This window comes from Lutjanus erythropterus, chromosome 1, assembly GCF_056507025.1.
Source record: "Lutjanus erythropterus isolate fLutEry1 chromosome 1, fLutEry1.hap2, whole genome shotgun sequence".
In the NCBI taxonomy this organism is placed as follows: Eukaryota; Metazoa; Chordata; class Actinopteri; order Lutjaniformes; family Lutjanidae; genus Lutjanus; species Lutjanus erythropterus.
In genome coordinates, this window is record NC_139317.1 from 30,831,627 (window position 1) to 30,857,538 (window position 25,912).

Genomic DNA, 25,912 nt, shown 5'->3' on the forward strand with positions numbered 1-25,912 from the left:
TTTTTTCCCATGCACACATACAAACAGTAATATCTCAGCTTAAGCTTTTGCCAAATTTCCTCTGCCCATGATTGTGTGTATTTAAACTCAAAACATATTTCTGTTTCTTTCAAAACTTTGAAAATAAGCAGTATATTATTGTATTCGCAGGTGTCAGGATCCGAGGTGGACATTGGTAGCTTCACAGTTCATTTGCTTAAAGGCAAACAATGCAGGATTTCCCCCAAAACAATACATAGAATCACACAAAAATAACCCCTCTCCACCAGAAGTGTGTGGCAGTGCTTGCAGAGACTCCACCCCCTACCCCCACCTTCTTATTTTCTTATTATTTTGCTGTACCCAGGAGCCTCTACCAACCTAAAATGTCAGTATTTGACTTCCTGGGAAGGAGACTCAACGATCATCTTTTTGGTATATTTACAAACAGCAACTGACAAATCCTATTTATTTTACCTTTAAGTAAAATCAACACATAGTTTCCTGAAAACAAAACATTGTTTTTAAGATACGGTCTTTACAGGAGGAAGAGTGGACCAAAATTAATACCAGAATTCAGCTGCGCTACCTGCACTGACTGAATTTCACCACAGGTTTGTTCAGAGCTACAAAATTGCCAATCAGGCACCGCAGGCAGAAAAATATATTGTCAATCTTCCAGCATTTCTACCTTCAAGGCTGTTGCCACCATGAAAATAGAGCCCTTTATCTCCTTTATTTCCTTTATTTTGTCAATTACCTTCAGCCCATCACTAATGGATTCAGCTACTCAGCCAGAGCTAATGGGGACTTCATCAAAGCTCATGCTGACAAATCTAAACTCAAGTCAACTTGCGAGAGCCTCAACCAGTGCTCTGTGGGATTCATTTGATCCAACTCTGCATCTCACTGGTGGACATGAGGAGGACAAAGTGATGTCTATTAGGATGAAGCAGAAAATGAAGAGAACTCAGTTTTACACCATGCTCTAGCAGTGAGTACACACAGAGGCGTAGAGGGAGAGGTTTTTAAAAAAAAGTGTGTTTGTGTGAGTGGACTATCTTCTACATGTGCAGTCATTGGAAAGCAGATGAAAACCTTTGTACAGATGACGACCCCTGTTATATACAAACATGTCATTCACATGTTTGTATATAACAGGGGTCGTCAGCGTTTTTCAGGCCATGGATTCTGTAGCTGATAGAGGGATGGAGCAGGGACACTGTGCTACATTTATTGTGTTAAATATTTTCAGGTCTTCATTCGTCTCTCATTTGCACTTGCGTGTAGCTGCTCAGCAGCAGCAGTCGTAGCATGGCTAATGTTAGCTGTGTTAGCCTTAACCTTTGCACTTTCAGTAGTGGTTTCTGAGGTGGAAGGTATGGCAGTCTCTTGCTCTTGAAGTTACTAAACAATCCATTGTGCCTCACTATTGACATGAGTTTCAGTACACTTGGCCTAATATATATATTTGTGTATATATACTGAAACAAATTTTGTGTAATTATAATACTTATACTGTATATGGCAGAGTCTCTTGCTCTTAAAATACTTCACATACCTCACACTGTACAGTGATACAGCTAATTGGCCAATATGTTTCAATAATATGTGGCTAACTGGTTTACTCGTATGGATAGGTGCCACGAAGTGATTTAGCGAGCTCAAACACAGCTTCATGGATAGCTTTTTGTCAACGTTTTCTTAATGATTTTTTTTTTTTACTAATATGACAGTGGTCTTTGCTAATAATAGAGTGCTGCAGGAATGAGTCCTAAAACCCAGAAATGAGCTAATATATTAGCACTTCTGGTTCCCTCATCTCAAACTCAATTTTTGGTTATTTGGTTGAAGTCTGTGGTTAACACAAGCTTAAAAGATTTGCACATTTTGCTCTACTTCATAAAATATGTCACTGAATATCCTAAGTGTGAATTTGTAAGCTTTTGTGTCTTCAAACTGGCTGCTGCTAACAAGTGGCTAAATGAGACAACATAAGTGGTGATGATGCTGAATCATGTGGCTGTGAGGTTGTTTGTGTTAGCTTTCTACTTCTGGCGATTGCATTTCGACTTCAAAAACCATTAAAGTGGTGTGTGTGAAGATTATCTTGTATCATAGTATCACAAACTTTTGTCCAACACAGAGCTTATATTCTGTATTAGTCCAAATTTCCAAAAATCCTATTTTGGCTTTTTGTAGAGGAAACCACTAATGTATGTCTTAGCTTTTGAGTCACATGACTTGGGCTCCAATCAGACTCATAGTCATAACTTTGATGTCTTTAGACTTCACCAAACATAATTTAAAAAAAAAAAAACATGATTTCATTTGGACTTGAGCCTTTTGACTTGAAAATGCTTGAAAACTTACACCAAGCCCAAAGATTCAAAAGAATGTTATTTAAGTGTTTTACAAATCACCCAATTTCCCTTCATTTCCTAAATCAACTTATGTTAATGCTATATTCATTTCTAGAAAGAGCCTCTTAATTCCCCACAATCCTCTGATAATCTTTGTTTGAACCAATCCTACAGCATCCAATCAAGTTACAGGAGAGAACCATGAAGATGGAATATTATGTTACTGAGCGCCTGCAGAAAAAAATATAAAAAAAAATAATGTCTTTCGAGTTCAGAAACTATGCTGTGGTCAGTCATAAACGTTTGTTCATCATAGATCTCATTTTCTGCACCAATCCTAATTCCAAAAATCCTAGGGAACCAGAGGGATGCTTACTTCTGGGTTGGCCTCAAAAAAATATTTCAGCCCTGCAGTTCTATCTTATGTTGAATGTTAATGTGTATTTTCAACACATTTAGATTTTTAGGGAAGAAACTTTCAAATAATTACCAAATAATTTTGCACCCCTCTCTGCAGTAACTCTAAGGACCTCCTAGGGGTCACAAACCCCCTGTTGAAGACCTTTGATATGCATGTTTGAATGTGCACATTTTTGTATTTTTACCGCAAAAATGGAAAACGCATGAATGTCCATGTTGTCCAGGATGATGTGGACACAGTATATAATCCAGTGCAACTGTAACAGCTTGCTGCCACTCGTACAGACAGACAAGAAGTGCCTGCAGGTACCAGTGTGCATTTCACATTAATGGTCTCAACATCAGACCCTCACCACCATTTCAGCTTCACGACAAGAATATTTATCTGGTCGTAAGTGTAAGCTCCTTATCTCGTCCACTTCCTGAACGCATTTCTACTTGTCTGACAAATGTGGCTCAACTGAACTTGGTTTTATTGCCTACAAATATTCCATTTGCAGAAGTTACAAGCCTCTTTGCTTTCATCTAGACTCTTCTCTTTGCTCCATGTCTCCTCTCATCTCCAGTCCCTCCGTCAGTTAAATATCTTTCCTCACTTACTCTCCATTCCTCTTCCCGACTCTGGTTTGCTTCCCTTTACTTCTCTCTCCCTTTCTTCTGGTTCTCGCTGCACATATACAAGCTAATCAGTGTCTAATCTCGCTTTTAATTCTCTTCCTATTAACCTCTTGCTATCGTTTGTTTTACCATTACCCCTCCACACACGCGCGCGCTTAAATTGCCTTCTGAGCTAAATTGCGGTTTATTTCCACATCATGACAGAGATATGCTGAGTTAATTACAGAGCGCAAATGAACGTCACAGGAAAGGGAGGAGGCGAGGGGAGGGGATGAATGGATATTGCAATACACATGCTCCAAAGCTCATACAGCTCTTACAACTAATATCATAGTGCTGTTTTTCTTGTGTTTTTTTTTATTATTATCTGTGTTGGAGCTAATTCATTTGAATGATTGTCAGACATATTGTTTGCTTTTATTGAAATCAAGAAAAAGTGAAGATACAGTGTTTGATATCAGCAAAACAATGTATAATATCAACTGTAGCCAAATAATCTGATTTGATTTTTCAGTTGTGTTTTCTATAGTTTTACTTGTTGAACCACTTTCATTCTAACAAAAGATGAAAGTTGTACATTTTAATAAACACTTTTACAAAGGCTTTATAAACCCTTTATCAATTATTAATCTGTAATCCTTTTTTTTTTTAGATTATTACTCCCTCAAATTATGTTCAAAGATCAACCTATTGCATTCCCTACTTCAAATGAGTTTCAATGGTGAAACTTGTAGACATAAGATGATATATCTCAGCAATAAGCTTTTGTTTTTACTGTATGTTATAGGGTCAGGTGGGTTGGGAAGAGCAGGGAGGACTCAATAACTTTACTACACCCAACTGTACACAGTGTCAGCCGCAGTACAAAACTAAATTACATTTCAGGTTACTGTATGGGAATGTAATTTAGCTTTCCATTCCCTCTAAATGCAGATTAGAAAGTGAACAGCATACAGAACAAATGACCTGAGTAACTGAAGTCAACATTTAGTTTGCAGACATCAGGTACATTAGGCCGTCTAAAACCATGTGAGCCACAAGTGTATAACGCACATTAGTCAGCAAAACTGCACAACCACTGCCACTTGCACTAGACTGTGCTTTGTACTGTAAAGCTTACAAAAACAGGGCCTAAGTTTATGCAAAAGATTCTTTATCCTTAAAACTCAAGTAAACCTGAGTTTCATTTTAGGGACATGTTGAGACTCTAAAGGCCAAAACGCACTGCAGGCTTCAGAATAATGCAGCAAAGTGAGAAACGTTTCATGGAGGAGACGAGCGTCTGTCTGTCTCTCGACGGGGAGTAATTAAGTTTTTAAAAGTACACAAATAGGACTTGGAGCAAAAAAAACAACAAGCCCTGGTCCTCATTTGACGCTCCAAAATTGAAACAAGTTCGGAGTATGAGTGTCAAGTCAGTTTGATGTGCATCAAGATGCTTTCAATGCGAGTTCTGCCATTTAGAACAATGGGTGCACTTCAAAATGCGAGCGTCAGATGCCTTTAGTGTGTTTTGGCCTTAAAGGTTGTGTATACTGTATCAGTATCTGAGGACTACAAATGTTTATCCAGGTGCTCATCCTCAGATGCTTCCATGAGTCAAAATAATGTACTACATTGCATACTGTATCATCAGGGTAAGTGCATTAGAGGTGCACAGAAGGGTCATTATTTGTATCTGTATCTGTTGAACTAAAAAAAAACATCTGTACTTGTATTTGGACAGAAGACCAGATGTGAGTGTGGTTTAATACAGGAAGCCACGGCAAAACTGGCAAATTGTATTTATTAACCTAATATCATAGGCGATTGGCAAGTAAGTAGAACTACAACAAGTAATTGATTATTACTCCATTATTAAGCTTCTTAATTTGAATTATTTTCTGATTTCTTTACTCCTATATGACAATAAATTGAATATATTTGGGTTCTGGGTAAAATGAGACATTTGAAGGACATCACCTTAGGCTTTGGGAAACACTGATCAACTTTTTTCAGTTTTATAGACCAAGCAACTAATTAATTAATCAAGAAAATAATTGGCAGATTATAAAAGACTAAAATAAAGATGTTAAAGATTAAAATAATTGTTCCCTCCAAGTAAACTGTTGTACCTACAAAAAAATCAAATGATTTAATATTAGCATGTAGTTAATTATGAAATATAGGCCTCTTTGTCATCTATCTCTATCATCATCTCTCTTTTCTGTCTTTTTATTTTTAAACTAAGTGTCTTGAACTGAAGGCCACTACCAACTTATTGAACAACCAGAAACTGAAAGAAATTGTATCGGAAATAGATGGAGGTTACTTTTTCTGACTACTTATGAGCAACAGAGAGCAGAAATATCTGTTTTCATAGCATTATTTGCGCTTTCCTGAATAACGTATTTGACTTTGAGTGCATCATATAACATTTCAAACCTCAATATTTTGAGTTAATAAAAAGTTATTACAGTCATGCTCTTCAGTCCAGATAAGAATGAAATAAAGCAGCCAGCTGACTCTCTCCGTAAAAGATAATTACTGATATGATTAATATTGCCATGTGTTGTTATGACTCAGAATTGACTTTAACTTTGCAGAGGTGTTAATTGTTTGTCAGAAATCTTTACTGGTTAAAAGTTCTTGTGACTTTTCTAGTAGGTGAAACATTCTGCTAATTTTATACACAGGTGAAAGCAAGCCATAATATACTTACTGTTATATGTAACAGTAACATGTAACAGTAAGTATATTATGTTATATGTAATGAAAACTAACAAAAGTGTCAAGCTTGACATTTTCCTTTAATGACAAATCACAGCTCCTGTAAAGAAATTAACACATGTATGATCATTGGTTCAATGACTTCCCATCAGGGTTTGAGATTTGACACATCTGTTTATTTCTTTAATGTGCTGTAGAGTTTATTTAGCAAATGTTGTGCCAGCTGGTTGGTTGATTCATAAAATACAACAATCAAAAGGATCATTTCTACAGTTCTTATAGCTCCGTGCAGTCTTTGCAGGGCCACAACCTGCTCATGAAGTAGAGCGAAGGTTCCAATACTATGCATAATTAAATAATTTTTATTTTTCAAAATCCACTTTTTTTTTTTTTTTTTTTTACTGGTTTGAGCTCAAAGAAAACAGAAACTTGATGTGGTTGTTGTCAGAAGGGTCATCTTATGTCCAGGTAACAGCTCATCAGTGGTTGCTTTTCAGTATGGAAATAAAGCTCCACTACTATGATGAGTCTTGTTTACCATGTGCAGCATTGTGCAATAACTATGGATCAGTCTACATAGAGCTTTAATAATAATACAACACAACACTTTCTAAAAATGTGTTGATGATTTTATTTTATATATATTAACACTGTGTGTTGAATTTCATAATATGCACAGTGTTTCACATATTTATTGGTGAGGTGCTAAGCAGACAATAGATGCAATTGAAGGAAACAGAAGGAATTTTTTTTCTTTTTTTTGGTTGTTGCATTGATGGAGGAAATAGCAAGATTCTTTGCTATTCTCAATACAACAATAGAAAGATAAATCATTACAAATAATGTTTTCAGAATGTAATACATGTAAAAGCAGAATCCACCAGAGTAACATGCAGAATGACTTCTTTCAGAGTGTTAAACCATTGAAACATTTGTGGTGTTTTGTACCTGATCAAGGTAGAATTAGATTGACCTACTTTATATACTATATTATTTCAGTGCACGTGTGTCCATGGAGGAAAACAGGCAGATAAGTACATGTATTGTTTCAATCTGAAGCCTTGGTGTGATATATATTTTTATGTCTGTTTCTTTACAAACATACAGTGAACATGCCTTATAAATGCACAGCAATGACCATTACTGCATTACAGATGAGACTTTTGTATCAAAAGGACATTTCATTCTCCAAGCTCACATAAGCAGGAGCATATAGGTAACATTAAAACAGCTGTGGACAGACCAGCCTTTCTTCAGCTGAGTCAACAGTTCTGTAGAGGCATTATGGAGCTCAATAAAAGATGCATACTTTATTTGGCCATACAACACATTTGGCTATATGTAATTTATGTTTCTTTATATATATATATTTTCAATGAGCCACAGTAGCAGTGGCCCATTGAAAAATGGTATTCCAATTAAATCTCAGAGGAGACCATTAAAAATCTAGCGCCTAATATGCTTGCTGCGCCTCATCCTTCCCTCAGCACTTGACTGCAATTTAGCAGTTAAGGATTTAGTATTCAAGGGGTTAACACCAGTATCCTGTAATGTTCCCATCTCCATGCAAGGCCTGGGATTGTACATAATTAGACTTCTGATAGCTGGAGACTGTGGGCTGACAAGCCAGGCTGACAAGATATTTATTAACCTCATCTGATGAAAAACTGACAGTTTTCTGAAGGCGCAGTTCTATTATTTTTACTCTTTAAACTCCAGATTAGGTAGACATCAGACACTTGATTTGTCCAACAGCAGGCAGAGACCTGAGGAGGCTATTCCACTTGGCCATCTGGGGAAAACCTTCTACCTTATTTTCATTTCCAATGACTAGTGTTAGAGGAGGAAGGCAAGACTTCAGGGAAACAAGAGGCTTAATTGGCCGAGCTGATGGCAACGCACTTAAAGTTAGAAGTGCATGAGGCATAGATCGTAGACCCGGGCCAGTTCCCAGGTGAGAGCTGTGTTGGAGGAGCTTTATAAGTCTCAGAGCAATTTGCTGTGTATGGAGAGAGGAATACAAAGAAGGAGGAAGAGAGAAAGAAAGCTGGATAAAGGATGGCTTATCATGTTTTCTGTCATCTATTTGCTCATAACTTCGCTTCGTCTCTTTCAAATAATTTTTCTGCTCTGTCTCACCCTATAGTCAAACTATGGAATAGAAGGTAATTAGGCCACATTGTGTGAGACAAGTCCCAGAACACTAAGTACGGCAAAATGTGTGTATTTTATTCTTCCTTTCTCTCTTTCTTTCCCTCTTTTTTTTCTTTATTTTGGAGACTGGGTCATATTCAGTCTGAATGTCTAAGATCTCTTTTCACCCTCTTTTTCTTGCATCGATGTGTCACACATTTCTTTAATCATTTTTAATAACTTTTTCAGCTGTGGGTACACCCTGACCAATATAGTGTTGAACCAATATTATCAGCCTGATATTGACCTATCACAGATATATCTGTCTGTATTGGTATCAGCTTATATGTTGTCGGATATGGACCTATATATGGACCTTTGTCTTAATTTAGGTTTAATATACATGTATTTTACTCTGTTTGTCGTATTTTACTTGTAGGCCAAATCTGGTCTACATAAAGATGTAATTTCCACATATGTCGTGTTTCATATAAAATGTCATAAATTCAAACTATATAGGCTGTATGCTGCCATCAAAAAGCTTCCAGGAAATGCTAATGGGAGAACCTCTCAATGTAAATTTAAAAAATTGCCCTTCTTGATGTAGCCTAACACGCTTGTGCAAGTAGGGGTACTGAGCGGTTCTGGTTACAGCTTCGACTACTCCATGATACATGCACCAAGATGTATATGTTGCTCGGCAAAGAAATTTAAATGCATGTAGTTGATGGTTGGGTTAAACCTCTGAATCTTTGTGTGACTGTTTTTTCCTATCTCTCAGAAATATGGATGTAGTGAACGTTAAATCAACATCCTCAAATTGTTGGTGAAGCAACTTCCAAATTTGAACCTCTTCTGAACGTCTTTTCGTCTGTGAGTTTTTCAGTGGAAGAAATACTCACTGGGTTCTTTCTTTTCCATTTCCATTTTTAGCCAAATCTGAAAAAGTGTGACTGCTTACGTTGCCCCTCTATTCTCTTCACACTTCATACCTTGAACCCTCTGACTCTGACCACTTTCTCATGACTACAGTGGGACCTGACCACTCACTTGTGACCTCAACGACTCTCATGTATCATCGCTGTGTGAATGACCCACAGAGGTTTAAATGCCAGCTCATGCATCGTGAATGAGTTGTCAGCAGCAAGTTGCCGGTGAAAGTTGACATGAATCTTTTCACTATTTTATTCTTACAAAGTTTTAATCATTTTTTGCTTTGTTTGGTCTTGTACAGACAAAAAACTGACCTATCCCATAAAAATAATAAATTATGAACATGGTTCAATGATTTAATAATGGATTACTATGAAATTGGTCATTGGTTTGGCAGCTTTAGGAATATCCTGATAATGAGGCAGATGAGGAAGTTATTATTTTCACATTCACAGTTGTTGAGGTATTTTACTCAAAACCACTAATGTCAACCTCAGACTGGTGCTAGAAGAAGCATTAGTGGATCACCAAATTTTTTAGGATGTATTATCTGCAAAACCATGAATGTCTACATCAAGTTTTTGTTCCAGTCTATCCTGTAGATGTTGAAATATTTCACAGAATAAGTGAAAAAAATTGACCTTCCAGTGGTATTGAAGGAAAACTCATGGGATTACTAAAGTCATTAAGATTCATCCTCTGAGTACAATAAATCCCTCCATCCAACAATCATCAAGATATTTCAGTAAAAGCCAAAAATGTCAACCTGCTTGTGGAGCTAGAAGACAAATCAGGGGATCACCAAAGTCTGTAGGAAACATCTTCTGAGGAACATTGCATCCGTCTAAAGTTGATGAGTCATTGGAGTCCAGATCACAGTGGTGGACTGACGTGCTACTAGTATGGCTCAAGATCGCTACAAGTGGGGTGCTCCCATAGCTCAGTTGGTAGAGCGTTCACCTGATGTACTTAAGCTGTCAGTCCTCTCCAGCGGTCGCTGGTTCGATTCCCGCCTGTCACCCATTTGCTGCGTTTCATTCCCCCTCTCTCTGCCCCCTTTCCTCTCATATCTTCAGCTGTCCCTATACAAAATAAATGCAAAAGCCCAAAAAATAATCTTGTATGTATATATAAAAGATCACTACAAGAGGCTGGAGAGACATCGATATACAACAGAGGCCCTTATTAGGTTCACTGGCTTAACCACTGTCTGCTGCCTCTTGTAGTTTTATTTTTGTTTGTTGTCAGTTTTCCCAATTCTCAAATTCATACTGTCAAGATTTATGAACATCTCCTCCAACTACATCAGATTTTAATGTTCAGTGGCAGTGAGGTGTTTCACACCACAGAAATATATTGGTACAGGGGCTTGCCCTTGGCAGAGCAGACTTATGCAGAATTGTATTATGTGGTCCACCATCTCACCAAAAGAAAAAAATATAGTAAAAAAAATCTACCCAGGTAGCAATTTTTCTCCTTTTCCAGCTTTTTGGCAGAGAAGTCAGAGGAGTGAAAATATATCCTGCAGAATGAAGAATGAAGCAGCATGTCGTAAGCCCTTTGGTGGGACTGCATGAACCATGTTTCACTGTAAATAATGTTCCTCTCTGAAGTCATGAATAATAAAAAATAATAATACTCCAACAACCCTGTCCCATCATGGCAGTGTACCCAGTTTGTCCTTCTGCAATGTCGAAAATGAAAATAACTGAGCTACCACTTTGTCAGCTGAAGAATAAATAATGACTTTGACTAAACCGTTTGAGTCCACTGCTGATGTCTGAAGAGCTGTGGCTCAAATATCTCTGTAACACTAACAGACATTTTTCATCCTGTATTTGTCAATCATTCAAACAATGGCCCACTAAAATGTAGATATCACTTTATTAAAAAATAGTACCCTTTTTTAGTTATGCCAGTTCTTCATCAAAAGTGCCAGATGACCATTTTACACTCATGCTTGAGATCAGTTCTTCAGCACACTAAGTTCTGCTCAAAGAGGAAAAGATTCGATGATTGTGACCGAGGGGGTCCTGGTGGTCTTAAACATATCACATGTCCACAATATAATGGTCATTTATTATCTTCCGTTTGTTAATTCTTTCTGAGCAGCAAGAGTTTATCCCCTATATATTTAATATTGTAAACTACATACATGAATTACGTTTTTATTAAAATTCAGATTACTTAATAAACCATTTTGTCAACACACACTGCCAACTAAACTATGTTTGTAGTCGCTGTGCAAACTGTGCAGAAAGTTCAGCTTTACTTTTTCATTGAAATGTTATTGCGTACAGTATGTAAGAGCTGCAGCGATTTGTTGAATAATCAATTATTGATTGATTATTAAATGAATCAGCAATTATTTTTATAATGGACTAATCATTTGAGTGACTTAAAAAAAGGTCAACATTCTCAGATTCTAGCTTCTTATATTTTCTGGTTTCTGTCTGGTTCCTGACAACGTCATCTTGGGCTTTGGGAAGCACTGATCGACATTTTTCAGCATTTTCTGACATCTGATGGACCAAACAACTAATCACTTAATCAAGAAAATGATCGACAGATTAAGATAATAGTAAAAATAATTGTTGCAGGAAGAACATATGGAGCACACAGCCGTACTGACAAAATTGTGATAGGATTAATTAATTGAGAAAATAATCAAGAGTTTAATCAGCTATGAAAATAAGTTGCAGCCCTACAGTATTTATATATTTTTTTAAACTATGTCACAACTATTTGTTGTAACAGCAGCGACGTTGCTATTTTCTAATTAGATTAAATTAAATTAAATTAGACTGCAAAATATAATACGTCCTGACATTTTTAAAACTTCTTTGATGACTAAGTTTTTAATTACATTAATTGTATGATATTTTAATCCACATCACCATGTGGACAGGTTTAAGTGTATTCACAAACTGAAGTCTCTTAAGAGAAAAGTGGGTTTCCAACAGTCTGACAAGTGTTGTTTGTATGTCTTTTTATATTGCTCTGCATTTCTTTTTAACCTGGTTTTAATGCCTTTTTTGCCTCATGTAAAGCTCTATGCATTGCTATTTAAATAAACTTGAAACCTTGCAGCCTTTGTTTAAATACATGTAGTATAGGCAGGTAATCCTTTGCATTTAGTATATTTGTAGCATTTCCTTAATAATCAACAAGAGATACATTCCGAGCTTAGTTTGAAATACTAAGTATTTTGCTTGTTGTCTTGCAGTGACAAGCCAGACCTTGAACATTTTTAAATACCGTTTGACTCAGGTCTGGTAAAAAAAAAAACGCTCTTCCTTTCACTGCTCCCTGTTCTCCTTACTTCTTTTTCTCCACCTGCTTCACCATTTCTGTTTTCTCTTAAATGGCTGTCTAATAAAACACAAGCTTTTGGGCTTTCTGTCATCTCATGATTCATGAGCTGGGCTAGTTCACCATCCACTGTTTGCGTGGCTGGTTAATGAAAGGCTCTGTTTATGTACATGTAGAAAATACAGAAAATACATGTAATTGGTACTGCTTCAATTTAAAAACACAAACCTGAATATTTATCACACATTTTTGTAGAACACTTTAAGACTGTACTTGGCTGTGCTCATAAAATCCCATTGTGAATTTAAATGTAGTCACTGAATGGGTTTACCATCCGAGTTAACCCTGCGTCATGCTACAATGGTACTTATGTAGTAAATAATAGATACACCATGCATTACTTGTGGTGGACAGTACATTTACTTGAGTATTGTACTTAGTGGCAGTCCTATCTGAATTATATTAGACCTGACCTCTCCTCCACAACAAGTGAATAATTTTAAGATGTGACTGAATGTTATTTATGACCTTGTATCTAAAATACCAACCTATTTAAAATTTTAAATCTAAAATTGTGCAAAAAAAAAAAAAAAAAAAAAAAAAGCCCTGTTATTGAAGGGCACAGATGATGACATCAGTCATGTCTGTTGGAGAACTAGCTCAGTCCATATCATCTTCTCAACCTCTATTTATAAACTTCTGGACCAGTGACATCATCATGACATCACAGGAGAAGCTAGCAGCCAGCCAATAGGAATCCAGCTAACCAAATATGGTAAGTCACATGACCTGAACTGTGACATCATCACTGATCTCACGGAACTTTAGAAAAAAAATCAGATCAGTTACATCAGTCCAAAGTGTAAATCTGATTTTGTGGACCTCAGACCACACAAAGTCTTGAGGACCCTCTGTGATTTCTGGCGCCCCCCTAAGGTGGGCCTGGACCCCAGGTTGACAACCAATGACTTACATCATCAGTGAAGTAAAGCCACAGGTTTTATGGCAGTCCTATCTGAATTATATTGGACCTGACCTCTCCTCCACAACAAGTGAATCATTTTAAGATGTGACTGAACGTTATTTATGACCTTGTATCTAAAATACCTACCTATTTAAGACTTTTAAAGGTCTAAAATGTAAATTTTTACATCTAACATTGTGAAAAAAAGAAAAAGAAAAGAAAAAGCCCTGTTACTGAAGGGCACAGATGATGACATCAGTCATGTCTGTTGGAGAACTAGCTCAGTCCATATCATCTTCTTAACCTCTATTTATAAACTTCTGGACCAGTGACATCATCATGACATCACAGGAGAAGCTAGCAGCCAGCCAATAGGAATCCAGCTAACCAAATATGGCAAGTCACATGACCTGAACTATGACATCATCACTGATCTCACAGAACTTTAGGAAAAAAAGTCATTTTTATATATATATATATGTATATATATATATATATATATATATATGTATATATATATATATATATATGTATATATATATATATATGTAGCATATATATTTAGACTTTGTGTGGTCTGAGTACTTGGTTTTAAAAATGCTTAAGTATTCAAAAGTACATGTTTTTAAAAATACTTAAGTAAAACATAATAAATCTGTACTGTACTTCAGTACATTTTTTGAGTATCTGTACTTTAATTGAGTATTTGTTTTTTTTTTGGAAACTTCTGACTTTCACTCCACTACATTTCAAAGACAAATATTGTATTTTTGACTTCACTACATTTCTAGGAAGGTTGTTGTTACTTTTTGACTGAGCACATCGTTGAAGTCAGCTGTTGCTGTTTTTTCTTTTCTAAAAAGTAATTGGTCACATGCTGTGTTCCTCACAGAAGGAAACCAATCACAGTAGCTCCTTTCAAATGGGATTGATGTAAAAGCAGAAATACGTCCAGGCGCACTAAAAAGAACAAGCAAGCTCTCCCTCTTTAATTCAAACAAAAAGCGGTACTGGTGACGGCAGGAGAAAGACAAAATTAAATCTCAAGTTGTTATTAGAATTATTAATTATTCCAGGTAGCTTTTAAAGTAGGATTTTTTTTATCGGAGGGTGAAAAATACAGCATAATTCATGTATATACTGCCTCTGAAGACAGAAAGAAATCTCAGTTATTTAACAGACTTGGAGAACTCCTTACAGTTAGCTTCAATCTGCTTTTATACAGTGATTTTAATACAGTTACATCAGAAAATGACAATAGCTGTCCTTTTTGTTTTTGATTGCATTTCTATGCTGAAGTTTTTATAGGTGTTTCTATAGGCTTTGTGTAGCAGAGTGGTTCTACAAGCAAGTCAGTGCATCATTAGATGGTTTCAGAGAGTTACAAGCTTCTGTAAATGCATCAAGAAAACAATACAGCATGTATTGATATTAGAAAATGTACTTTGTAATTTGTACTTGTGAATACTTAAGTATTTTTAAAAACGTACTTTTGAATACTTAAGCATTTTTAAAACCAAGTACTCTAGTACCTTAACTCAAGCAAAATTTTGACTGAGCAACTTTCACTTGTAGTTGAGTAATATTTGACCAGGAGTATCTATACTTTGACTCAAGTACTGGTGTTGAGTACTTTTTCATTTTCACAACTTTTCAAAAAAAAAAAAAAAATCTAATTAAATTGGACATTCATAATAAATCACTGAGTTTTAAGTATTCATTAAATACTCTTTTACATTTTTCCAAGTCCTCCAGGCTACAGCCAAGCCTTATTATATTATTATGTTAAGATTATGTACTCGAGGTACACCATCTTGCAAAATCTCATTGAATCTTGCCGGATTTTGTGGGACACGATTTCACATGATCTCAAGCGGAAGCAGATGTAAACAAACCAGAGACTGACACGGTGCAACAGTTTGCTGTTTGCATTGAGAAAAATAGAATGAAAAGTTAAACGAGTCTGGATGAGAAAATGTTTGAGGAGACACATCAACACAGGTTGTTTATTCTTCAGCCAGAACAGGAGGTGAGATTTGAACTGTCCCTCTGTGAACAACAGTCTGCTGCTGGCTAACATTAGCCTGAAGAGCTAAAAACTTTACAGCTGTTCTGCGAGATCGTCAGCTGCTCCGCTGCTGCGTGTCTTTGTAGGCTGCCTGTCTTCTCTTTATCCTGCTCTTGGAATCTATCGCTGACACCAACTTCATGCTAGCATGTGTCTGACTGATCAGTGATTTTGTGGGTGTTATGTTATGGTCAGTGAGTCTGCTGCGCACCTGACGTGACCATCGTGCAGATCATGTATGTGGGTATGACCAGCATTGGATATGTGACACTCACTGGTGGGTCACCGGTCAGGGCTGGTCACACTTAAAACCGGTCAGTTCCAGTCGCTGGCCGGTCAGTCAGTGCATCCCTAGTTACTTGATGCCTCTAGGACATTTCATGTGCCAGTGAAATTGGGAGAACAGGAAATAATGAGCAATTTCTAAAGAAAAACAAAATCTATTCCTCTCACTCTGTCTCCTGGCTTTTGTCAGTTTTCTTCATTGAACGGTCAATGACAGAAGGAATCCGTTATATGTTGGGTAATAAAGCCAGCGAATACACAAAAGATTAAATCAATCAGATTATCATTTGTGTCATTATCATAAAATGCTATAGGCTTGTGACTCATCGACGGGAAAAGCCTGCCGACACTGAGGCAAAACAGCCTGAAAGTGCCTTGTTTTAGGCTTTTTCACCATCGAGTGTGCGTCTCCCTCCCCCGAGCCCATTTTTCTAGAACAACATAAGCATAGGGAGCTCTGGTTCTTGTTTCATGCCGTACAGATCAAACATCCATCACTGAAAACCTCATTTGTTGGCAAAGAAGCAAGGAGTGAACTTCGCAGTGGAGGAGAGTTGCTGTGCTTTTCTTTCTGCGGTGGAGCAAAACGGTGAAAAGTTAGCATCAGGAGGAATGTTTTGCTGGTGTGTTTGTTAAGCATGTCCTGGAGCTGTAGGGAGCAGTGTACTGGGAAAACGGCACATTATGGAAGAAGGGAGGGAGGGAAGTGGCAGAAAGGAGGGAGCGAGGGAGGGAGATCTTTGATGAGGCCCCAGGAGTGTCTCTAATGAGAAGCGATGTGAGGGAGCTGCTTCTTTCTTCCATCGCAATCGGAGCTGTGCCACACTGTTATAATCAAACCAAAGACATAACCAACGGCCTTAATTAAAAAGCACAAAATCACCATTCTGCTTCATCCCTTCTGAAACACAAACTCCAGCAGGAAATCTCTGAGAGAGCATACAAAGGGGAGACAACGCTATCAAAGGCTTGTTTTGACAGTGTGATTTACACTGTACCCACCAGATGAGATGATTTTTTACTCTATGATGAGTCATTTTAGCAACTATGAGGCCAACAATAACATCTGTCATGTATCATGTTAAATAATGAGTGAGTTATTTAAACATGCTTCAAAGGTACAAAATAGTGCAACTAGTGGGGAATACATGTAATATATATTTTACAAAGTCACTTATTCCATATTATTGTTAGTACAACCAGTAAAATGAAAGAAATGTTTGGCATGAGATTTTGCAGAAAAAAAAGTGTGTGAGACCAAAGGGAAAAAACAGGCTTTGGAGCATGTTGCCAATTTCTAGACAACAAAAATGGAGCAGAATTCATGGAAGAAGTTGTTTTAAGTGATTAAACTTGGTTTAAAATTCAGAATTCCTGAACCGTATCTTGTAGTGTTATTACTACAACAAGTTTTGTTTATTCAGTCATGGAGAAGCAGTGCAGCAACAAATCAATAATTACAGACATAGTAAATCTTTGCATAAATTCTCTTAAGTTCTAATCCTGTCTCATTGGGTTAATGTTTTAACATTTATTACACGCTAAATATGAGTAAATCTAGTTTGGGGGTATTTGTTTAAAATATAAAATTTCTTCTCTTTTCCCCTCCTCTAAACACAAACGTATTTTTTTTCAGCTCAGTGGCAGTTAGAAAATATCCAATCAAATGTGATTTTTGGTCCCAACTAACAGCATCATCATATACAATTGCAATGACTAAGCAATATCATAGTGGCATAGTTGAGCTCTTGTTTAGTTAAATCCTCCTTCTCCTGGTCTAACAACATAGACAGAAGAAGATAAAGACACTATAATTTCACAGTTTTTTTTTTTGTTTTGTTTTTTTGTGAAGACGGGTTGTACGAGTTATTTATTGATAGTCAGTGTATTATGTCAGTGGACCGGCAGTTTGGAGAAGCAGACAGGAGTCCCAGCACAGAAGCTCAGCATTGTACTGCTGCAGAGAGGGTCAGCAGAAGAACGTATTATGTGTAGTGTACGCTATGTATACCGCACTACATATTCTAAACCATAGTACTTCCCTTATCCTGCGCATACGCGTGCCTGCCTGTACAGTGAACAGATGAGCTCGTTGGGTCCGACAGTTGCAAGATCAGACTGAAATCAAACTTTACTTTCCTAAAGATTTCAAAGACGGCACGTGTATGTATTTCTGGGCTATTCAAACAAACAAGTATCCTGGTCACCATCTATTAGCATTACACAGCTGTACCTATTTCACTGAATATAAACACTCAGCACTCAACATGGACGTCCAACCCCTCTGCAAAAGTCCCTCTTCTGTATACTCTGGTTGATAAAGATGCCCTCTTGTGTCCACAGTGAACAGCATTTTGTCATTGCAGTCATAATCACTCATTTATAGTTTCTTGCGTTTATTTCTACTGTTGTAACTGTGACCCAAACAGCTGATCTCTGGAGCACCGTCAGGCCTGCTTTTGTATAGGAATACAGAAGAGCTAGAAAATACAGTGCCAAAGGACTGTCTGATGTCCAGATAAATCAGTGAATATATTTTAAAAACAGTGTACACTTAAATTGATATTCATGTATTTAGGTGGGCCTTAAAATATGTTTTGTCTGCTAACAGTTTGTGCAACAGTACAGTGTTTAGCTTCCATGATGGTACTCCTTTCTTCTTCTCTAATAACAAGCTGGCCAGCATCTACGGTGGCCAATACACTGACTATCGATAAATACCTCATAAAAACTATCCCATTAAGAAAACAATACTGACCACTTTTAGAAATAGGTAGGTCATTATGTGTCAGATAATCCAGACCAACTGGACCTTCTTTTCTGGATTCAAAGACTTGATTTTGCACCGTTAAACTGCTGTGAATCAAGCCAGCGCTTTCATAATCCATCCATAAAAAAATGTTACATGATAACATGTGAAAGCAAACTGCATGAGAGAGGGAAGAGATAACAGACTGTCTAAGTGTCAGGGATTTGTCAGCATTTCAACAGACAGCCCCTGCTTTCTCTCACTCTCCCTGTCTCCCTACAAATCTGTCTCTCCTCACACACACAGCGCATCACCACCAAACAATTTTCCATCTGACTGCACGTTTGCATGTGCTTATGTGTGCACATGTGTTTGTGTATGTTGGATATGTTTTTATGTGTGTGAAGATCAGAGAAAGGCCCTCCGCCTGACTGGCAGTGTGACTGGCAAATTCAGATTAGAATGACTTATTTGACACTGGTAAACAATGCAGTAAATACATAAGGCTGGGCAATCAATCATTATCCTGGTACCCTAACCTGTCCTACTAAAGCTGCAGTGTGGAACAAATGTGTGTGTGTGTGTGTGTGCGCGCGCAGGTGTATCAAAGAAAATGAGTCTACAACACTTATATTACTTTAATCTGAAGATATATACATGTAGCCATATGTTTTTTTTTTTTTAAGTTAGTCATCATATTGTCCTTGTTATGGTCACAATGCATTATAAACACTTATAATATGTTATACTATACTTATAGAAATGGAAAATTGTAGTAAGAAGCAACCCTTGAATATTATGGTGGACACCGATGGTCAGGGAAGCTGTCCGACCGAAGAAGGGGGCCTTCCGGGATGTTTATCTTGGGGGACTCTGGAGGCAGTTGCAAGGTACCAACAGACCTGAAGGACGGCAGCCTCAGCCATGACACAGGCAAAGGAAAGGTGAGGGAGGAGTTTGGAGAAACCATGGAGAAGGACTTTCAGTCGGTACTGAAGTGCTTCTGGAAAACCGTTCGGCACCACAGGAGAGGGAAACGGGGGACCATCTGAAGCTGTATATAGCAAGGATGGAACCCTGTTGACTTCAAATGAGAAGGTAACATGGTGCTGGAAGGAGCACTTTAAGGAACTTCTAAACCTAACTAACCCACCTTCTATGGTAGAGGCAGAGCTGGAGGATGATGGGGGATCACTGTCAATTTTCCTGGAGGAAGTCACTGAGGTAGTCAAACAACTCCACATTGGCAAAGTCCCAGGGACTGATGAGATCCGCCTGGAAATGTGGAAGGCTTTGGGTGTTGAGGGGCTGTCATGGATGACATGTCTCTTCAACAGTCTGGGATAGTGCCTAAGGAGTGGCAGACCGGGCTGGTGGTTCCCCTTTTCAAAAAGGGCGATCAGAAGGTGTGTGCCAGTTATAGAGGCATCACATTACTCAGCCTCCCTGGGAAAGTTTACTCTAAGGTGCTGGACAGGAGGGTCAGATCGATAGTCAAACCTTGGATTGAAGCTTTTCACTCTCGCAAGGATCCTGGAGGGGGCCTGGGAGTATGCCTATCCAGTCTACATGTGCATTGTGGATTAGGAGAAGGCGTATGACTGGGTTCCATGGGAGACATTGTGGGAGGTGCTGCAGATGTATGGGGTGAGGGGGTCACTGCTCAGGGCCATCCAATCATTGTACGCCCAAAGTGGGAACTGTGGCCAGGTCCTCAGTAGTAAGTCGGACTCTTTCCTGGTGGAGGTTGGCCTGTTAGGGCTACACATTATCACCAATTCTGTTTGTGTTCGCATCAGTGTGTGAAGCGGCTGGGATGAGGATCAGGACCTCTAAAGTCTGAGGCTATGGTTCTCAGTAGGAAACCAGTGGATTGTCTACTCCGAGTAGGGAATGAGCCCTTACCCCAAGTGAGGGAGTTCAAGTATCTTGGGGTCTTGTTCTTGAGTGAGGGGACAATGGAGTATGAGATGGGCCGGAGAATCGGAGCAGCAGGAGCGGTATTGCATTCGCTTTACTGCACTATTGTGATGAAAAGAGAGCTTAGCCAGAAGGCAGAGCTCTCAATCTACCAATCAATCTTTGTTCCTACTCTCACCTATGGTCATGAAAGGTAGGTCATGACCGAAAGAACGAGATCGCAGATACAGTGGGTTTTCTCAGGACGGTGGCCAGCATCTCCCTTAGGGATAGGGTGAGAAGCTCAGTCAACCATGAGGAACTCTGAGTAGAGTCGCTGCTCCTTTGCGTAGGAAGGAGCCAGTTGAGGTGTTTTGGGCATCTTGTAAGGATGCCACCTGGTTGCCTGCCTAGGGAGTTGTTCCAGGCACATTCAGCTGGAAGGAGGCCACGGGGCAGACCGAGGACTAGGTGGAGGGATTATATCTCTGCCCTGGCCTGGGAACGCCTTAGGATCCCCCAGTCAGAGCTGGCTAATGTAGCCGGAGAAAGGGATGCCTGGTGTCCCCTGCTGGAACTGTTACCCCCGCGACCTGAGTTTGGATAAGCGGTTGAAGATGGATGGATGGATAGTTAAATATTACATAAGCACTTATAATATTTATAATGCATCATAACAATAATCATAACACAAAATATAATTTAAGCTCAAGCTCAATATGGCATTATAATGTGATGAGTGAAAGTGAATTATTAATGTGAAATTAAGTGGATATGTGGTGCTTTAAGTAAAGTAATGAAATCCTTGAGGTATAAGCAGATATAAAATATTACAGTCTGATTATAAGTCATTATAAGAGGTCAATTTTTGCTTTAAGTAAAATGAAAATATAATAATATAATAATATAACAGTGTTTCCACTAGGCTGATGGATCTGTTTAGCCCCCAAAAAACATAATTGTAATATATTATAATCATTTTAGAATCCACTGTAATGACATTATAATGCATTAAAATAGAGATTATAACGCATTATAAAATGGGTTATACTGTATTACAGCAATAAGTGTTACTATGACCCTGTCAAAAAAAATGCCAGCAGGTGACAACAATTTTTAATTATTGACACTTAAAAAACATTCTAAGATGTTTTATGTGTAATGTGTTATTTTGTTATTTAGCATTATTAATATTGACACAATAAGTGCTTAGAACTATAATTTTACATTGCTATAAACAAAGTATAACACATTATAAGTATGATTATGTTACATTGCTATATATACAGTATAACACATTATAAGTATGTTCATAATGCATTATAGACATGGGTTTCATATAAAGTCTTAGCCAAATCTTTTTTTTTAAATGAAGTATTATAATTGTTTAAACACCACAGTATGTTACTCTGTCCTTGTCAATCACAAGTAAACCTATGGAGTGTAACAGATTAATTCACAGTCAGCCATTATCCAAAGCATTTGGTTGAGTTACAGCTCGCCTCATTCTAAGAGAAACACTTTAAATTTGTGAACGTCTAACAACTTTAAAACTACAAGCCAGCTGAGCATTTGACAGGACCAGACAGAGCTGTTAAAGAGACTGAGGGGGAAAAACAATAGCATTCACACAGAATGAGATGTGGAAGAAAAACGACATGTTGGCTTAACAAACCAGTGAGCCCATTCTTTGGAAATGACTGTAGGTTAATAGCAGCAAATGCTGCAGCAGCATTGCACTGTCCCCAAAGCTGTAAGGAGATGAATAATGCAGAAAGTGGATTAAAGTGATGTACAGTATTTGCTCAATGGTTATTTGCTGCATGGTATGATTTTCTCATTACCAGGATCCCCTTTTTATCACAACAGTTCAACAGTCATATTAAGGTAATGGATATAAAGAAAAGCAGGAAGAGTAATGTACTGTATTATGCTGTCACCATGATATATATAATAAACCACTGGTAAGAATGCAATATACTTATTTAGAATGAGCCGTTGAAATAAAATGAGATTAACCTAATTGCTTTATGGTAACTTGCTATATTAACATAAACCAGATGTTTACTGTCACAAAAAAATAATTCTTTTAAATCTGAAAAGACAATGTATATAATAAAAATACGAAATTGAAAGCAGACTCACGTTTTAGCTCATGTCAGTCCCGAGAATTGCTAATTAAAAATCAATGCTTTAATGCGGCTTCATCAGCACACTCCATTTCACAGGCCACGTGCAGGTAGTTTGCTTCAATTTTTAATTACACTTTGCATGCTAATATGGAACATAAACCAAACAATTACCAGTAGGGACACCTTTTCATTTCACGCTGGGATGCTCTCTTGTGTTTATGAAACAAGCGAGTGTGTCTGCCAGTGCATTAAACAAGGATGATGTGTGTCTCCTCACCGTCAGAGCTTAATAAGCTATTTACCAAATCTGCAAAATATCTGCTAACTGATGATGCCTTTGGCAAATAAGTGAGAACCAATTTGTCTAACTCAAACAAGATTGGCATTGTGTAATTGTGTTGGGATGGTACACTCAGTTATTTTACCCCTTTTCAGAGTTATAAGTCATACTGTATTATCTGCTTCAAACTGAGTAAGACACCTGAGCAACCTGAAGCAGAAAAGTTAAATAAATCCTAGGAATTCTTTTCATATTCAATTATTGTGTGGTGCACAATTTACATCTGAAGTCAGTGCAAAGCATGACCCTGTCCTTAATGTAGTGAAGCAAAAAATTAATGATGTGGAAGCTAGGGTGGTGAATGAAGATGGCAACCATGTACTGTCTTCTAGCTCTGCTGCAGAAATATAAATTATTGAACTGCAATCAGACTATCTGCAGTGACACTACAAATGCAGTCACAGTATAAGTGACAGGAAAACAAGAACTCACAATCACTCACAATCTATCAACGATAAATAACACGCTCACATATCCACAGAACACCTGAAACATTCTCATCTAATCCTCGCAGAGGGCTAGCATCTGACCTTTTATTGTTTGGTAGTTTAATACCCACAGGTATACATAACTGCAACTCAGTTTAGCTTATATTGAGGCACATCTTGCTAATAATGCACCTAGTGTTAATGACAGCCATATGCAGACTTACTATGCTACTATAGAGTGTTTGTACCTATGTCACGATTTGGTCAGTAACTCGGATGTGTGGCCATGTCGGAGGTTCTGGGATGTAATTCAATATAAGCTGACTTTAGGATCTTTAGTTAACTAGTCAACTACCTTGTTTTACACCAAGTCCATAGATTATAAAGATTTGATGGTGTGTGGATGGTGAGAGACGCATAGTATCAGTTTATTAATGATGTTGATCCTCAGTGGTGTGTATTGTGTAATCCAATGTAGGTGATCGACTGATCTTTACATTTTAGACATTTAAATATCTAAGAATTTTAGGATTTCAACTTTATTGTTCACTTAGTAGAGCTTTTGGGTCCAAATGCTGATCTGTCACAAACATAATCAATTAAAACCTTTTCATCCAATTTATTAAAGAAGTCAATTAATGAGAAACTAGTTTATTATTATTACAAGCTTATGTGTTTGTGGTTGACCAAAACCAACGAACCAACTACGACAAGGGAAGTCATGCACACAACTCATGAACTTAGAGCTACCAGTAAATTTCCACTTACAAGGTTGTGAATACCACAAGAGTGGAGCTTTTCTCGTGAACATAGTAATGATGACCCCATTTAATGGCAGCATTAACCAACAGTTATGAGTTAATGCTCTCACCTCCAGATCAATGACCTGCTGTGAAAACATCCTCTCCCACATGTATATTACACACATATTTTTGCAGGACTCAGTGATAAAATCATACAGCACATGAGCTTCTGGTTGATACCAAAAATCTTAAGTCTGTGAAAAAACATGCATCTGCTGATTCAGCTTTGACCAAAAAACATCTCCAGCTTCCTGTATCATCAACTTGGCCCCTGTGATATTTATAAGATCCGATCTGAGTGATAGATTGGTTACAGATGATAACTGGCTGGCGTGTTGCTCACTGCTCTGGGATCAAGCACCATTTACCATATCTTCTTGATGTCTTGAATCACATTGTTATAATCAGAAACATATTTTAAGGGATAATGTGATTGACCACTGTTTTTGTGTATGAAGCCAAGAGTGATAGTGACAAGAATCTGAGTAAAAATCTGATAATATGATTTAGTCTCCTGATGCAGTCATTGGTAAACAATGTAAATATCAAATACATGAAAGAACCCTGAAGGAAGCCCATGCTGACTGATCTTGGTACTGGCAGATAATATTTAATGGTGAACCAACACAGCACCAGTGTTTAGAAAAATAATGATATAGGCCTGCCATTTTATGGCAAAAAAGATAAAACATTTTCTTCAGGCACTGAAGAAGAGGATATGGGGATGAGGAACATTAAATGCTGAATTAAAATCAACAAACAAAGGAATTAACACCAGAGTCTTTGTAATCCTTTGAGACCAAATGTGTAATGCATCATCTGTACTTCCCCCCTGCTAATAAGCAAACTGATGGCAGTGTAATAATGACATCATTTCTGCTTTACAACAATCATCTTCACAGACTTCATGGGAAGAGATGGTAATGCCACAATTCGAATGCAGAAATTGACTCTGACTCTTTAGCTTCATTCCAAGTATCTGTGTAGAGGTGTATGATAGAGAATATTATTTTTTTTTTCTGTTTTTCAAAAAATTCCTAGGAAAGGGCAAGACTACACCCATTACCTGCATTTACTTGTTACAGCTATAGAATTCAGTAGGAATGGAGTTTGTGTAACAGCATCCTGAGCTCTGCGGACTAACTGAAGTTGGTAAATTGATTAAGATGGTTAAATTAAACCACTTAAGGCAGGGCACTCTACGAAATTCCGTACCAACCATTAACAATTTAAAGGAACTATTTGCTTTGGTTAAAGAATTATATTTAGATATAATTATCGCACTCCTTCTGACCAATTATGTAAAGTACAGTATAAATCTACACAATGATAGTTAAAGCAGACAAAACTGATTAGCTATAATTATTACTTTAAATATTCAGTAACACACACAACAAATGCATTAGTTTTGATAAAATTCACAGAAATGTTCTTGAATGAGTCATTTTTAAAACATGAAACTCCTACAACTGCATGTCCTCAACTTGGCTGGAAAAATGAGGACATTAAATTTACCAAAAACGTGACTTACTAAGACCTTTAAAAAGAATGAGGTTTTCCGATCAATAAACTCCTGGCAAACAGTGAAGTCACATTCATTAAGGCCTTTATAAAACACATATTTCTTGGAGGGGTACTTCAAGGTCCTCCATTAAACTTGATTAATTAATTAACCTTGTGCTGGTTTTAAATGACCTGCCTGAGATGAACATAGTGATAATGATAACCCATTCACTTAAAGCAAAGAAACAAACTGTGCCTTAAGAGGGCTGCTGGC